The sequence below is a fragment of the Cebus imitator genome, unplaced genomic scaffold (genome assembly GCF_001604975.1).
Source record: "Cebus imitator isolate Cc_AM_T3 unplaced genomic scaffold, Cebus_imitator-1.0 Scaffold10, whole genome shotgun sequence".
Taxonomy (NCBI): domain Eukaryota; kingdom Metazoa; phylum Chordata; class Mammalia; order Primates; family Cebidae; genus Cebus; species Cebus imitator.
In genome coordinates this window covers 2,862,815-2,877,830 of record NW_016107325.1, presented here as the reverse complement: position 1 = coordinate 2,877,830, position 15,016 = coordinate 2,862,815, and the positions used below count along the sequence as shown (strand labels likewise).

Here is a 15,016-nt window from a genome sequence, read left to right as displayed (position 1 = left end):
CCGAATAATCAAGGGGAGAGAGTGTGTAGCTAGGTGGTCAGCCCCTACCCTGCAGGCGCACAGGCATTTCGTCAGCGGCAAAGAAGAGAATTAAACAGAGCAGGCCTCAGACACTGATACCTAGAAGGGGCCAAATTCCCCAAACAGAAGAAAGTAAGCTGTAATGGGAAGAATTAATATCTTTAGTGCTAGAACTGAAGACTGTATGTAGGAAAGAGAAACAGACAGAAACCTTAAACAAAAAGTTTCAGGGTAAAAAAGAAATCTTAATTGTGAGATGAATAGCAAAATGAATTTTTAGAAACAGAGTATTTCATAAGAGTGACCTAAATAATTATCTCAGAAACAAAAAAAAGAGTGAGATTTTTAAAATGATAAAAGAACAGTTTGGGGACTAGAGCTTAGATGCAGGAATGACATCTGTTTACTCCAAGTTCTTGGAAAAGTGAAAAAAGAAGAAACACTACAAGAAGAAAGAAATGAAAATTCCCAGAGCTGAAAACAAGCCACTTAAAATGAGACAATAAGTGAATAAAATGAATGAAACAAGCTACATCTGGACCAAGCCACTGAAATTTTTAGGTTCCAAGGATAAAGAAAAATTACATATGTTACTATAGAGGAAAAAAGAAATAAAATCAGATTAGCATCAGACATCTTCTCAATTATAGATTTAGCAATAGCTTCCAAGCACTGACCAAAAATTATGATTCAAATATGAAGGCAAAATAAAGGTATTTTAGGACATACCAGGACTCAGGCAATTTAACAAAAGGAAGTTCTGTAACCAAAATCACCCAACCCATAATGCTGAATAAAAGGAAATTCTGCAACAAAATAACAAATATGACAGAGGAAGGTTTAGGACACAAGAAACAGTGTAAATGATGCCAATTTTTTTTTTTAGCAAAAAATTGAAGATTAAACCTACATACCTTCCAAGTAGTTATCAACATGAGAGGAGTGAGGAGCTGATGAAAGTGAAAGGAGACTATAGTGTTCTTATTTATCTCAGGGGGAAGAAGTACGTAGGCAGTAACTCCAGGTGACTGCAATTTTGTTGCTCCTCTCAGGAGGGAGCATTTACTGCCCCACCCCTGGAATCTGGGGCTGGCCATGTGACTTGCTTTGATCACGGAATGCAGCAGATGTGATCTTGTGCAACGTCTGAAGCTAAATCTTAACAGGACTAACAGCTTCTTTTGAAACCCTGAGATCACTAAGCTGTGAAGGAACTTGGGATTAAAAGAAGCCATGGACACAGCCAAGGCCTCAGAATATGTATGTAAGGCAGGCCATCTTAGTCTTGCCCTGACCTATGCACCAACTGACTGCAGGCACCTAAGTGAGCCTAGATCAGACCAGAAGAACCTCCTTGCCAACTTAGAAACTTGTTGTTTGAGCCACTGAGATTTAGGATAGCTTGTTACATGCTGAGCAAGTCAGTACTACCTCAAATAACCAACAAAATAGATGATGGGAATACAGAAAAAAAATGTGAACTTATTTTTTCAGTATAATATTTGATGTACTGAATTATCTTATTTTCTTTTGTTTTTTTCAGACAGGGTCTCGCTCTGTCACCCCAGCTAGAGTGCAGTGGTAGGATCTTAGCTCACTGCAGCCTTGACCTCTCAGGCTCAAGCAATCCTCTCAGCTCAGCTTCCTGAGAAGCTAGGACTACAGGGCCATGACACCACTGAGCTAATTTTCATATTTTTTTTGTAGAGTCAGGGTTTCGCCATGTTGCCCAGGTTGGTCTCAGACCCCTGGGCTCAACCTATCCACCTGCGGGGGCCTCACAAAGTGCTGGGATTATAGGCATGTGCTACCATCCGGACCCTGAATTATCTTATAACTATTATTTCTTTAATGTATTATTGATCTACTTATGTACCAACCACACTATAAACCAGGTGTGAAAGTACAAAGATAAATAAGACCCTGAACTCCCATCCAACTTACAATCTAAAAGGCACAAGACAAATTAACAAACTACAATAAAATGCAGCTTGAGATAAATGAGGAACTAGGAGCTGAAACACAGATGGCAGGGGCTTAAAAGAGTTTCAACAGGAGTGCATAAATGAAGACACTATTCTAGGTGGGGGCAGAAGGACCCAGGTGGAAAAAAACCCATCTATAATGTAGTAATTAATTTTATTCAACTTTTTTATTTTAAAATTTGCTTTAGGTTCAATAGATTTCTAAAAACCTCCCTAGACTGCTGTTTCATGTCATTTGTAATTAGGGTATGGCAAACCATATCAAATCTCAATCTGTTTAAATAAAAGATTTGTTTTCATCATTAGTTTTTCATATCAAATGCTGGTGTTAACAAAGATTAAAGACTAATGAAATCACCAGCACAACACATATGGGGATTCAGAAATATGGCAATTTATATGTGAATTACTAGAGGCAATAAAAAAGTAAAATTGTTTAAAGACTTGAACACTTAACAATATTTGTAAGGTCTACTAAAAAATAAGGCAAGTAGGCCAGGCACAATGGCTCACGCCTGTAATCCCAGTACTTTGGGAGGCCAAGGTGGGCGGATCACGAGGTTAGGAGTTTGAGACCAGCCTAGCCAACATGGTGAAACCCCATCTCTACTAAAAATACAAAAAATTAGCTGGGTGTGGTGGCAGGCACCTGTAATCCCAGCTACTCAGGAGGCTGAGGCAGAGGGAGCACTTCAACCAGGGAGGTGGAGGTTGCAGTGAGCAAAGACCACACCACTTCACTCCAGTCTGGGCAACAGAGAGAGACTCCGTCTCAATAAACAAAAGAACAAATAAATAAATAAATAAAAATAAAAGTATATAATCCAGTGCACTTGCTATGTTTCCTAATGGTTGTCTTTTTAGCCCATACTGATTTTTCTTTCTACATGAACTAGCTAAATGATTTTTCAGTATCTTGGGATTTACATGAGGCTGTTTGGCCAATCATAACCTAGAAGGTCTGCATGAGACTTCTATTTAAATTATATGTTAATTCATTTGTAATTTTTTAAGATTCAATTTTAAAATTCTCAAAGTGTGTTCCCTGGACAACTTCCAGCATCTCAAAATGAGGCTCCTAAGGTTACCAAGTCTGGTAAATACAGCAGAGCATGCCTCCTCTTGAAAAATCCCTAAGAAATCTTGTTAAAGTGTAATCTGTGTGCCACTTGTGCTGGCTGTGGTTTGGAACTTGTAAGAAATGCAGAATTTCAGGCCCGCCCAGACCAAAGAAATCACACTTTTCATCTAGATCAGATCCCCAGTGTTTTGTATACATATTCAGCTTCGAGAAGCACTGGCAGGAGCACCATAAAGACTCCAAGAAACCATGAAACAAATGAACCTGTTTAATCTCACCTAACCCCACATAACAACATTTATTAACCGGACACCCTCACGTGTTTTGTTTTGTTTTAGAGATGGGTTCTCACTCTGTCATTCAGGCTGGTGTCCAGTGTCACAATCGCAGCTCACTACAGCCTTGAACTCCTAGGTCAAGCAATCCTGCCCCCTCAGCCTCCCTAGTAGGTAGGACTACAAGCACACACTACCATGCCCAGCTAATTTTTAATTTTTTTTGTACAGACAGGTTCTCACTATGCTAGCCAAGCTGGTCTTGAACTCCTGGCCTTAAGCAATCCTTCCAGCTCAGCCTCTCAAAGTAAGGTATGCATCACCATTCCAGCCAACCCTCATGTTTTTTTTTTTTTTTGAGGATCATCTATTAACATTCTAAGGAACATACTCTGGAAAATCCTACAATATGATAATCATTATCATTCATGAGCAAATGTAGATGGAAAGAGACACTGTTCCATCCTTCACAATTTGGCTTTTCTCTGCTTTTACAATGATGTTGGTCTATTAAAGAAAAATATTAATACTTTTAAGAAACGGTACAGAAAAATTAAACCTCTTTTCAATAAATATTCCTGCCGACAAAAATATGAAATAGTATGTTTGCTGAAAAGCTGGGTACCAATTTTCTTTTTTTTTTCAAGAGACAGGGTGTTGCTATGTTGCCCAGGCTGGACTCAAACTCCTGGGCTCAAATAATTTTTGAGCCGTCGGACTCTCAAGTAGCTGGGACTACAGGTGCACCTCACCATAGTTGGCTTAAATTTATTTACAACTCAGCCCGAAAGTAAATGAGTAAATAATTTTCCAGAAAAAAAGGCCACTGTACTCCAGGCCAGGTACAAGTTTTAGCTTTTTTTCATGCTTGTTTCATGGAAATGACCCTGATATACTGTATACTCTGGTACTTTGATTGGACAGATCAATTCCTCATCTGGGATATACAACAATTTGCCCAAAACATGTCTAGTTTAGGACAGACGTTAATTTGTAAGGTGCTCTACTAAAAGCAAAGGCAAAAAAGGCAAAGTCAACAGTTTTGAATTGTAACATCAGAAATGTCGATTTTATACATATTTAAAGTCTCTTAATAAGGCTGATTTAAGCAATGATATATTAAGTAATTTGCAATTTTTTTTTTTTTCCTGAGATATGGAGTCTCACTCTGTCACCCAGGCTGGAGTGCAATGGTGTGATCTCAGCTCACTGCAACCTCTGCCTCCTGGGTTTAAGTGATTCTCCTGCCTCAGTCTCCCAAGTAGCTGGGATTACAGACATGTGCCACCACACCTGGCTGATTTTTAGTAGAGATGGGGTTTCACCATGTTGGTCTTGAACTGGCCAGGCTGGTCTTGAACTCCTGACCTCAGGTGATCCACCTTCCTTAGCCTCCCAAAGTGCTGGGATTACAGGCATGAGCCACCGCACTCGGCTTAATTTGTAATTTTTTAAAGTAGCTCTTTAGAGTAAAAGAAAAAAACTCCCTTGATTTTAAAAGATAGTTTTTAAAAAGTACCACAGATTCTAAGTTGTGGTAAGATTCTTTCTGCCTGGTCTTCAGCAGGTTAGAGAAATGATGGTTAGCTCTCAGTCTCCTTTATTCCATTTAGATTCTGTGTGTTTAACACTATCTTTTGTTTTCAAGGAGCCAAATATATTTTCACATTTAACATCTCCAAACAGCTTTTTGAAGAAAGTACAAGAAAAAGTAACAATCACTACAAAGTTTCTAGAATTTTGTGGATCACAGATGGAGAATGCAATGGACTGGACTATAACATATTTACTTTTCTGCAATGAGACTTCGTCTCAAACCATACACTCTTGGTTCAGTGATGGCAGGGGCTATTTTCATCTGGATTGTCACCGCATTCTCGGCAGATCCAGAAAGTGCCTAAAACACAGTAGGTGTTCAAAAGTGTTTGTTCAATGGGAGCATGAAACAAACTGAGGGAAGGCATGACAACATATCTGTGTTTTCATTGAAAACACATTTATACACCAGATGGTGTTAGGTTTTGTGGCCATTATGATGCTGAAAGAGCTGTCTGGCAGGAACAAAAGGAGTAAAAATAGTGTGATAAATGCAAGAGTAAACATGCATAAAATATACCACCACAGAAGTGAGGAGAGCTCAACTTCCCACGGGACAGCAGGTCGACAGGGAAGATGAGACTTACCACAAAGACACGGAGGCATAAAACACCACAGCATGCTGCGTTCAGAGAATGCCAACAGTCTAAAATTGGGGTGGAAGTGGGGTGGGGAGAAAAAGAGGAAGAAAACCCTGGGGTTGAGAAGACGAAGGAACAATAAGGGCAAGAAAAGACATGGATTATCTACACAGCCTTTAAATTTGCCTAAGATGATGGTGAAAGCTGAGGCAAAGAGTCAAACTGAATCAGGTGTCACTGCTCCCAGTGAAGGTGGTAATGTGACTTGGAGTTACAAGAGAGTAAATGTTAGATGATGTCAACTTAGGAATACTGGGGAAACGTCTGGAAGGTCTGGTGAGGAGCTAGGAAGCAACTGTGAGGAAAAGACTTTCAAGACATCAAAAGGAACAAATCTCCAACATCTGTAAAAGAAAAAAAATTATTCTTCTATCCTTCATGTGCCAAATCCCTGGGGGATACAATTATGAATCTAATCCTAGGAAACCTCATCCTTCCTTGTCTATGAGGCAGATGCACCAGGGAGCTGCTCCTCAAAAATTCAGGAGAAAGAAAACAAGGCTGCTTTAGGAGAAGAAAATTAGAAAAATAAAATGAACACTGGAAACGAGTGGAAATAAACTAAGAATCAGTAAATGTATCCCCCCCAAGAGCTCTAAACTATCATCAAGGAACAGACTCTAACACGTAGACAAAATCAGATTATGATTATGACTTATCACAAGATTGCTGCCACAATTGGAGAAGGGGACAGTCAGTATAAAACACAGAAAAGGAAAACCTAGATTCCTGCCCTTCCCAGAGAAATAAAAACAAGTGAGATTCCAAGAAAGATCTTCGCTCTCAGGGACAGAGATGGTCCTGAGATGAACTCTCTTCAACTATGTCTTCCCCTTTGACAAGATTCTAAGTTCACAATGGCAACAGTCACCCTGATCCTAGAGTTTGGCAAATATGGACGTTTTGATAATTATGAATTAATAAATTTGTGTTCTGGTTTATGTATTACTCCAGGTTCTGAGAACTGTAAAACCGAGGACAGACTCAGCACTGCAGTGACTTCAAAACTCCGTGATGTGACTTTGGGTAGGTCTTGTCACTACTGGTGGTTGTTCGCCACAGACAATAATCTAGCTGATTATTCCAATCCAAAAATTTAAGAGTTAATACGAACCTATACAAATGGAAAGGCTGGTTACGTCTGTTAGTCACTCTAGAACACGATGGAAATATACACCTATGAGTCACTCTAGAACATGATGAAAACAGCTACATGCTTATTCATAAGTGTACAGTAGGACAGCTGATAGAGTAAGTGTTCCGTATTGCATGGGCACACCGCAGCTTGTCAGTCAGAATCTGCTCTCACTGACAGAGCTGGCTGAGAATGCTGCACATGCCAAGCGTTCCACGCCTCTCTACCACTGCTGTGCAATGGCTATGCTCATGCACTGCATCACCGCCACGAGCATGCTGATTAATCACTCTTCTTCCAATATTCATGGGCTTACACCACCTTTTCCAAAACAATGCCTTAATTCTGAGATATCATCTATGTCTAATAATCTGTTTAAAGATTGTTTTCACAGCAGTGTATTTCCGTTTCACCTAAAGGGCAATTTCGAAACCAAGAACCGAGATACATGGGTTCAGTATTCCATATGATATCCAGAAATGACTTATGCAATTATTCCAATTTTGTATGTTTTAAAATAAAGCCTGCCCTCATTAAAATAATAGTGGTTTGTGTGTTTCTAGTCTGATCATCCCAAGAGCACCGATGCATGTAAATGCATATATAATCGAATTATCTTCAAATACATTCTAAGCAACCAGAAATACTCTCTACACAAGGTGTACCAAAACATTTTTAAAAACTAAGTTATGGCTCATGCCATATCATTCTTTCTGGCTTTAATACTACCCATTTTGAGGACAATATGGTTTACTCAGCATTTCTTTATTCTTAAACACCCAGTGGGGCTGATTCAGAGTGAGGTATCTTTTATGACTAGCTTGGGTTTGCATGTGCTTCTACTTCATGTGTAAAATTTAAATGCCATTTCATAGTCAGAGAAAGGGTAAACAATCATGTTCTACGTGAAAGCTTGTACAAAAATAAAACTGCAAATCAAAAATATTTCATTTTGAAAATTTATTCCTAATTCGTTGGTTGGGCTCTCCCTTTCTCTCTCTGATAAATACAATTTGTCAGTTTTCTAGAAGGAAATTAAGTCAGGTGACAGTTAACTGAGCAAATACAGTTCATCAGATAAATACCAGATTAAATTTTTCAAAGTTAAAGCAAAATCTCCCATCTACTAATTTATTCCAAAGGACAGAATATTTGTTTTGTAGTACTGGTAAATTATAGGATTCCAATAAAATTGTTTAACCAAAATCCCACTTTTGATCAACATAAGATACTATGTACAGAAAATAAAGAGCATAAACTTTTTTTTTTTTTTTTTTTTAACAGAAATCTCACTCTCTCCCTCAGGCTGAAGTGCAGTGGTGCAATTGCAGCTCACTGGAACCTCCAACTCCTGGGTTCAAGGGATTCTCATATCTCAGCCTTGAGTAGCTGGGATTACAGGTGTGTGCCACCACATCTGGCTAATTTTTATATTTTTAGTAGAGACGGGGTATCAGCATGTTGGCCAGGATCGTCTCAATCTCTTGACCTTGTGATCTGCCCACCTCGGCCTCCCAAGTGCTGGGATTACAGGCACGAGCCACTGTGCCTGGCCCCTGATATGGGTTTTGGCAGAGCTCTGCATGTTCCCTTCTGTCCAGCTCTCTCCTGGGTTCCTCCATCACCACACTCAGGCTCACAGAGGCCTTCCCTACCACTCTGTGGTCTGACACAATAGGAATTGAGCTGAACTTTGAAGAATGAGGAATGGTGAGATCAAAGTAGAGCAGATGCAGTGGTAGAGATCACTAAAGAAATCTCAGACAAAAGCTAGGTGTAAATTTGGAAGGGGTCCCTCTGCATCTGCTTGTCCCGAAATGGGTACAGTGGGCATTCTTGCTGAAAGCCGTTCCCCTTCAACATAGCCGCCCTAGAACACGTCCATTCTCATGCCTTCCATCAGCTGCCTGGGCAGGGGAAGTAGACTCACCCTACCCCACCGGCCCAGCCCAGCTCTCCTGGAGCTCCGGCCCTGCTCTTCCTGTCATTTCAAAGTCCACGAGCAAGTAACAACTTCACTACCACTTGAATCACCAAACCATTTCTTCCTTTCACACACACACACTTTGCAAGTGCCTCATCCTTAAAAAGACATTCATTAATGTGTTCTGAAATTGCCTTTTTTCCATGACTCACTTCTCTAGTCCAACCAATCTAGTTCAAGTCTTAGCAACATGCAATGCTCCCTTTCACCCACTCGTATTTGCTCTTTAAAATACCCCCACATCGTTTTAGATTTAATAAGACCAAGATCTCTGTCTTCTATGTCTGTATTTTCTATGATGTCTAACACATGTTTTGAGGCATTTAATAAAATGCCTGCTGACAGAACTGGTTTTACTATTTGAGGAGCTGAAAATAGAAACTGGCACTATACTGCTGCACTTAGAGAAAAATGTTTAATATATTAGATTGGTCATATTCAGACACAAAGAACCACTGAACAACCTGCTTTATTAATGAAGTCTTTTGTTCATTAGTTGGCACTAAAAATGTCAGAAAGAATCAGATTTCATTTCCAATCTTCCTATTTGGGTAACTTGTTTTCTTTTAAGTGAGGGTTTTGAATTTCTTAAATGAAGAATTTAGGAAAATAACCACAAGTCAAGGAAGCTACATTCCATTAACAGGAGATAACACAACCTATGTCACAATGTGGTCACACTAGTATTTCTATATCAACACATGCAGACCTAGTGTATACAAAAGTTTACTTTTAATGTGACCCTATAAACCAGAGCTATAGTTCTACCAATAATCTAGAAAGCTGTTAACAAAGTCTTGATTGTCTTACGTCTCAATATACTGAAACATCACCTGTTCAGATTAAATGAGCAAGAAAATTAAAGACTAGATTGTTTCACTTATTTAAAGACTTTTTTTATTGTTGCAAATAAAAATAAAGAACTTTGTTCCCTGATTTGATAAAAAGATCAAAGCAGCATTTGGTGATTCTAAAACTGTGTGGTAAAATACCTCAAAGGTTTTAACTGTGTTTACATCTCTAAAAATATTGTTACTTTAAAAAATTTGCTCTATACTTCATTTATGCAGAGTGCAAAGATAAAATATAAAATTGAGCTGATTACAAATTCATAATCTAAAAGAATCTAAGTCAAATGTGACATAATCAAATCTCAAAAGTAAGTATTTTCAGTTTAAAATACTGTGATGTTCCTGAGATGCATGTTCGTGTCATTTTAATTTCTGGTGGGGGTGGGAGTGGAAACTTGCTTTTCATTAATCTGAAGATCATAAACTATAATTTGAAATTCACTTAGGTAGATATTTCTCTTAGATACTAAAGAAAGTCTACCTAACGACCTCCAAAAGACGAAACATTCACCAATAAAGTATGGCATTACAGAGTATAAATAAATAATGATTAATAAATATTTAGAACCCCAGCAGTGCAAAGAAAGAGAACACATGCGAGAGGACTTTCCACAGTCACCCCAGAATCTCTCTACGATTAAGGTAGTGGTAGAAATATAAAATTTTGATGTCCGGCCTACAAGGATTATAAAGCCTGTGTTGAAACTACCATCTGTTTACACGGAAGGATGTATGCTCACAATTCATGAGAATTACAGCAGCATATGTAATTTTGAACATCAGAAGATACCATGATAAATAAGACACAATCTAATGTTTAGCAAAGATGGAGCAAACTGGCCCTTTGATGGGGCAGAAAAAGAAAGTGAAAAGGCAATCTGCTCATTTTATAGTACAACAATTCTCTACTCTTTCTGAGTTACTATTGGTACTCTAGGAGCAGCTGGGTTTCTTGGTATCAATTTTCTACCTACACATCAATTATAATAAACTATCACAAAACCCATGCTAGAATTGTCCATGGGAGTTAGGAACTGCCTAGGTCAAGCAGTGGTTTCTAACTTTCCTTCACTGGCATCTTCATTTCTATTTTCAATTTCCTGTGTGGAATGTCTATGGGATGAAATACTCTTTGAGTGGGGGAATCTGAATGTACCTTATTAAAGGAGAAAGGCAGAAGTCACCCTGTGGCAGCCGTAATAATCAGAGGTAAAGGAAGTCCACTCCTGGCAATGAATCCAGGAATATTTCCATCATAGAAAGCTCACCAGGGAGAGCAACAGGGTCATATTACTCTACATTCAGCTTGCAGAAAAATTTAGAGAGCTTTTCCTGCACAGCAATCCACACTCAAAGAAATTCTATGGACCCTGAGACCATACGTTGCTTAATTCAACATATTAACTCGGTTCTTTTGAAATACGTAAGAGAAACAAAATAAGTTTTAGCAAGATATCAATGTTAACATCAGTAATGTGATGGTCAAAAAAGAACTGAAAAATTTTTAAAAAATAAAAAACAGGAAGCCATGTCCATGTCTCTGTGAAGACCTGCAATCCATTCTCCTTCCAAAAGTAGTGTTTTCCAAATGGGGAAAGGTAAGCAAGAGAATGAACTGGGAAAGTGACAGATGAAACACATCAGAGAGTTACCTGGAACATTCTCAGGTTGCTAGGACCGAGTCCCAGTTTCAAGGTACCCTGTTGATCTTCACCACTGTGATATCTAAACCAGCTGGCTTTGAATTTACCTTCGACTAACAGCTGCCATGGACAGCTACTGAAATTACATCACAACAAAGCTACCCCATTAGTGGCATGAACTCATCTTCATAACTTCACAGTGGAGAATCACATAGCGAAAAACATCAAGAAGCAATTCTCTCTAGAGTTGAAGCCATGTACCTTGATTCATTCAGTATGTAATATCAATCATTTATGGATCAATATATCTGCACCACTGCAAAATATATGGGGCAAGAGAGAGTATATAGAATGTAAAAAATGTCCAAGCAATGGGCATGTCATCTTGGCCTTCAGAGCAAAAGAAAGAACAAAACAGTGGCTAGATAGAACAGACTTTATGTTGACCAGGAGAATCACATGACTATTTCCCATCCTTTCTTTCTACAACTCCATACTGTTATTTAGGAGAGACAAATAGTAGCAGCAACCTAAAAACAATGTCCTCTAAAGTGAGTGCAACCATGAATAATAACCAGAAACTAAATATGATCCTTTTAAAAAACACCTAGCATTTCTTTTCTTAACCAGTTTTGATATTTCTTCTCTGATGAAAAATCAAGTATTTTAACCAGAAGCTGGCTAACCCAACCATCCGAAAAATCAAATTGCTTCTACAGGCACTTCTTTGCAAGATGTCGTATGAACACCCTAATCTGGGGGAATTGGGTAAAAGTTCCGTTCTGGCCACATGCGGTGGCTCACGCCTGTAATCCCAGCACTTTGGGAGGCTGAGGCAGATGCATAACAAGATCAGGAGATCAAGACCATCGTGGCTAACATGGTGAAACCCTGTCTCGACTAAAAATACAAAAAATTAGCTGGGTGTGGTGGTGGGTGCCTGTAGTCCCAGCTATTTGGAAAGATGAGGCAGAACTGCTTGAACCAGGAAGCAGAGGTTGCAGTGAGCTGACATCGCACCACTGCATCCCAGCCTAGGCAACAGAGCGAGACTCCTGTCCAAAAAAAAAAAAAAAGTTCATTGTAACATTCTACTCATATTGTCTGCAGAATTTTAGAATATTTCAAATTATCTTCAGAATTTTCAAATATTCCAATTCATAAAGTTTTCCTAAAAGGTTAAAAGTAGATGCAAATATAAATACTGAAGAGATTTATTGTGTCAATTCTTGATCAGATTTCAAAAATAACAGAATAGTATTTAAAGAGAGTAGAAACTATCACCAAGGAAGCCCTTCTACCAAACACACAATCAGTCAAAAAGTACATGTGTCAGGGAGCCCTGAGGTCCTTGACATTTATCTAAACATTTTTGTAGCTAAATTATATGGTAGTGACATATATTTAAGGACTGAGAACAGCAGATTCAAATAACGTTAGAAATGAGAAGGACCTCGACGATCATCTAAGTGAGCTGGTCTGCCAAATTTTTAACTGTGTTAATACCCTTGGGAGGGAACACTGATAGAAAAAATTATAAAAACAGGAGCTGTTCCTCTTTGGCCTTCTTCATCTCCACAACCACAACCAGACTTCCTGAAGATTGGAGGAAGGCCATTTAACATCAAGGACAGCACTGTAGAGGAAGGTGACTGCAGGCTCAGAGCCAGGGCATCACTTGCCCACAGTCTTGCTCCTGGGATCTTCCAATTGCCACGTGCAAGCAAAGCAACACACTTATGAAGGAAAGGCAGTCAGATCATCTAATCTGAAACTTTCTTCATATTTACACAACCATTCTTTTTAAAATTCACATTTCATAGTATAGCTTGGAAGAAAAATGTTCAGGCTTATTATTTTGCAAATGTTTTACTTAAGGTTTCAAAACAGGGCTGTTGAAGCTCACAGTTGAGGGATGCCCTCCTGTGTACTTATGGTCTTCCTCACCAGATCCGATGGTGGAGAGGTGGGCCACAGGAACATTTCACACCCCACTTGCTCCACACCTGAATTTCCAGGGACAGCAGCACTCTACCCTCCCTGCAACTACCTCCACACTTGCAGTTCCAGGCCCTGGGATGTCCTCTCCCCAGCTTTGCCCCTTTCCTCATTCTGCTGAGTCGCCTCACCAGAGAAGCCTTCCTTGACCTGACTCTGATCCTGATGAAGTCCCCTTCCCTGGCACTCCAAAACCTTCACTTCTCCCGTTACCCATCCTGCTTCGTTTCTCACATTAATGCTTATCACCAACACCTAATACATCTCTCATCCTCCCTACTCCAATCTCAAAGAGAAGCTCCATGAGTACAGAAGTTACTTTGTTCACCAGCTTATCAAATGCAACAGCTGTCAGCAGGCAGCACCATACAGGAGGAAAAACCTGGGCCTCAGAGAAGCCCTGGCCATATGACTAGGGTTCAATCTCCTGGTGCCCCCTAAGCTCCAAGAGTTCCTTAGTAGTTGTCTTTGGTTTTCCTGATAAGCCTACATTTGGCAGATGGGTGGTATCTTAATACTTTGGTGATCACTTCTAGGCCACCCGCTAAAAATGTTATTCTGGGTCCCTGAGCTCAGTTTTGATTTCATGCCTCCCAGTCAGCAACAGGGTTTCCTCCAAGATACTCACCATGCCTATAGCTGAACTCATAATCTTCCTATACCTGTATGGCTAACACAACTAACTTTGCTATCAGTGCCTTAAGCCACTCAAAAGAGTTATTTAATTCACTTTTACAATAACCTCATTGTAAGTAAGCAGAAACAGAATAGAATTATTCTATAAGCATGCTATCAGTCCAGGACAGGAATAGAACTCTTAATTTCCACCTGAAAGCACTATTAAGCTCTTCAGTCCATTTTCTCCTACAGAAGCATCATCTTTGTGAAGACTGATACAAACAGATGGCTTGGCAGCCTACCGTCACTCTTATCCGTTATCTAATCAAGAGGACAGCCATCAAAAACAGACACAATATCACTAAAATTGCACTGAAATAGTTGGAAAATGAAGCACTAAAGAGATTGGACACATTCAGTATCTTCAGAACTCTCACAATAAACTTTGTTAGAATGCAATAACAGAGTATTGGAAATTCCTGTGAATTTGTAAGAAGGATATAAAAGTAGTATCTAATTTGCTATACACTTATGTTCCAGATTAGGTAATTTTCTTTTAAGGATATTTAGAAGAACATAAGGCCAGCTTGAATAAATGAACCTGAATCACCCCCAAAGAACTTTTAAGTTAATACTACCTATTCTAGTATATAATTAAGTAACTACTAACAAGAGAAAAGTGAAAGCTTAATTTTATGTTTAACTTGCCTCCTCTTCTAACAGAAGGGCTAAATTGCCAGTGGATAACCATCCTCAGGACTATAAGAATGAGAAACAAAAAAATAGTAAAGCTCAATAAATCAGATAATTCTCAGATATTCATAGTTGGATCAACCAAGTTTTCAAGGAGTAAGTATTACACTGCCAGGAAGTGGGATATTTGTTCATTTGTTCATTCCAGCGTTTACTCAGTGTCCACTAAAATCAAGCCCCAAGCCAGGTACTTCATAGGAACTTGTTTATACTGACTTCCTAATAACTAACGCAAAGTTGACAGTATAAAAGTCACTGGAATGCTCCCTTCATGACCTCTCAAGCTACTAAAGTAGCAAATGTACATTTAGTCATTTACCAAGTAATAAGTCACACTGTCAGCACTAAATACATTTAAATCAAAGTAAGAAAAATGCAATATTCTGAGAAGAAAGGGAAGTTCAAAAGGAACTTTAAATATAACTTTGTGAACTA

General features: G+C 39.0%; 1 protein-coding gene across 13 annotated transcripts in view; it reads right to left on the bottom strand.

Annotated features, from left to right (window-relative positions):
* The window catches only part of PKP4 (plakophilin 4), a 227,969-nt gene that overhangs the window by 164,975 nt on the left and 47,978 nt on the right, over positions 1-15,016 (bottom strand). The window contains exon 1 of one of the 13 annotated variants that reach the window (XM_017547388.2): positions 936-1,019. The exons of the other annotated variants lie outside the window; for them this stretch is intronic. The gene's annotated coding sequence lies outside the window, so the exon portion shown is untranslated. Of the gene's footprint in view, positions 1-935; positions 1,020-15,016 lie in introns of those variants that run through there. 13 annotated transcript variants of the gene reach the window in all.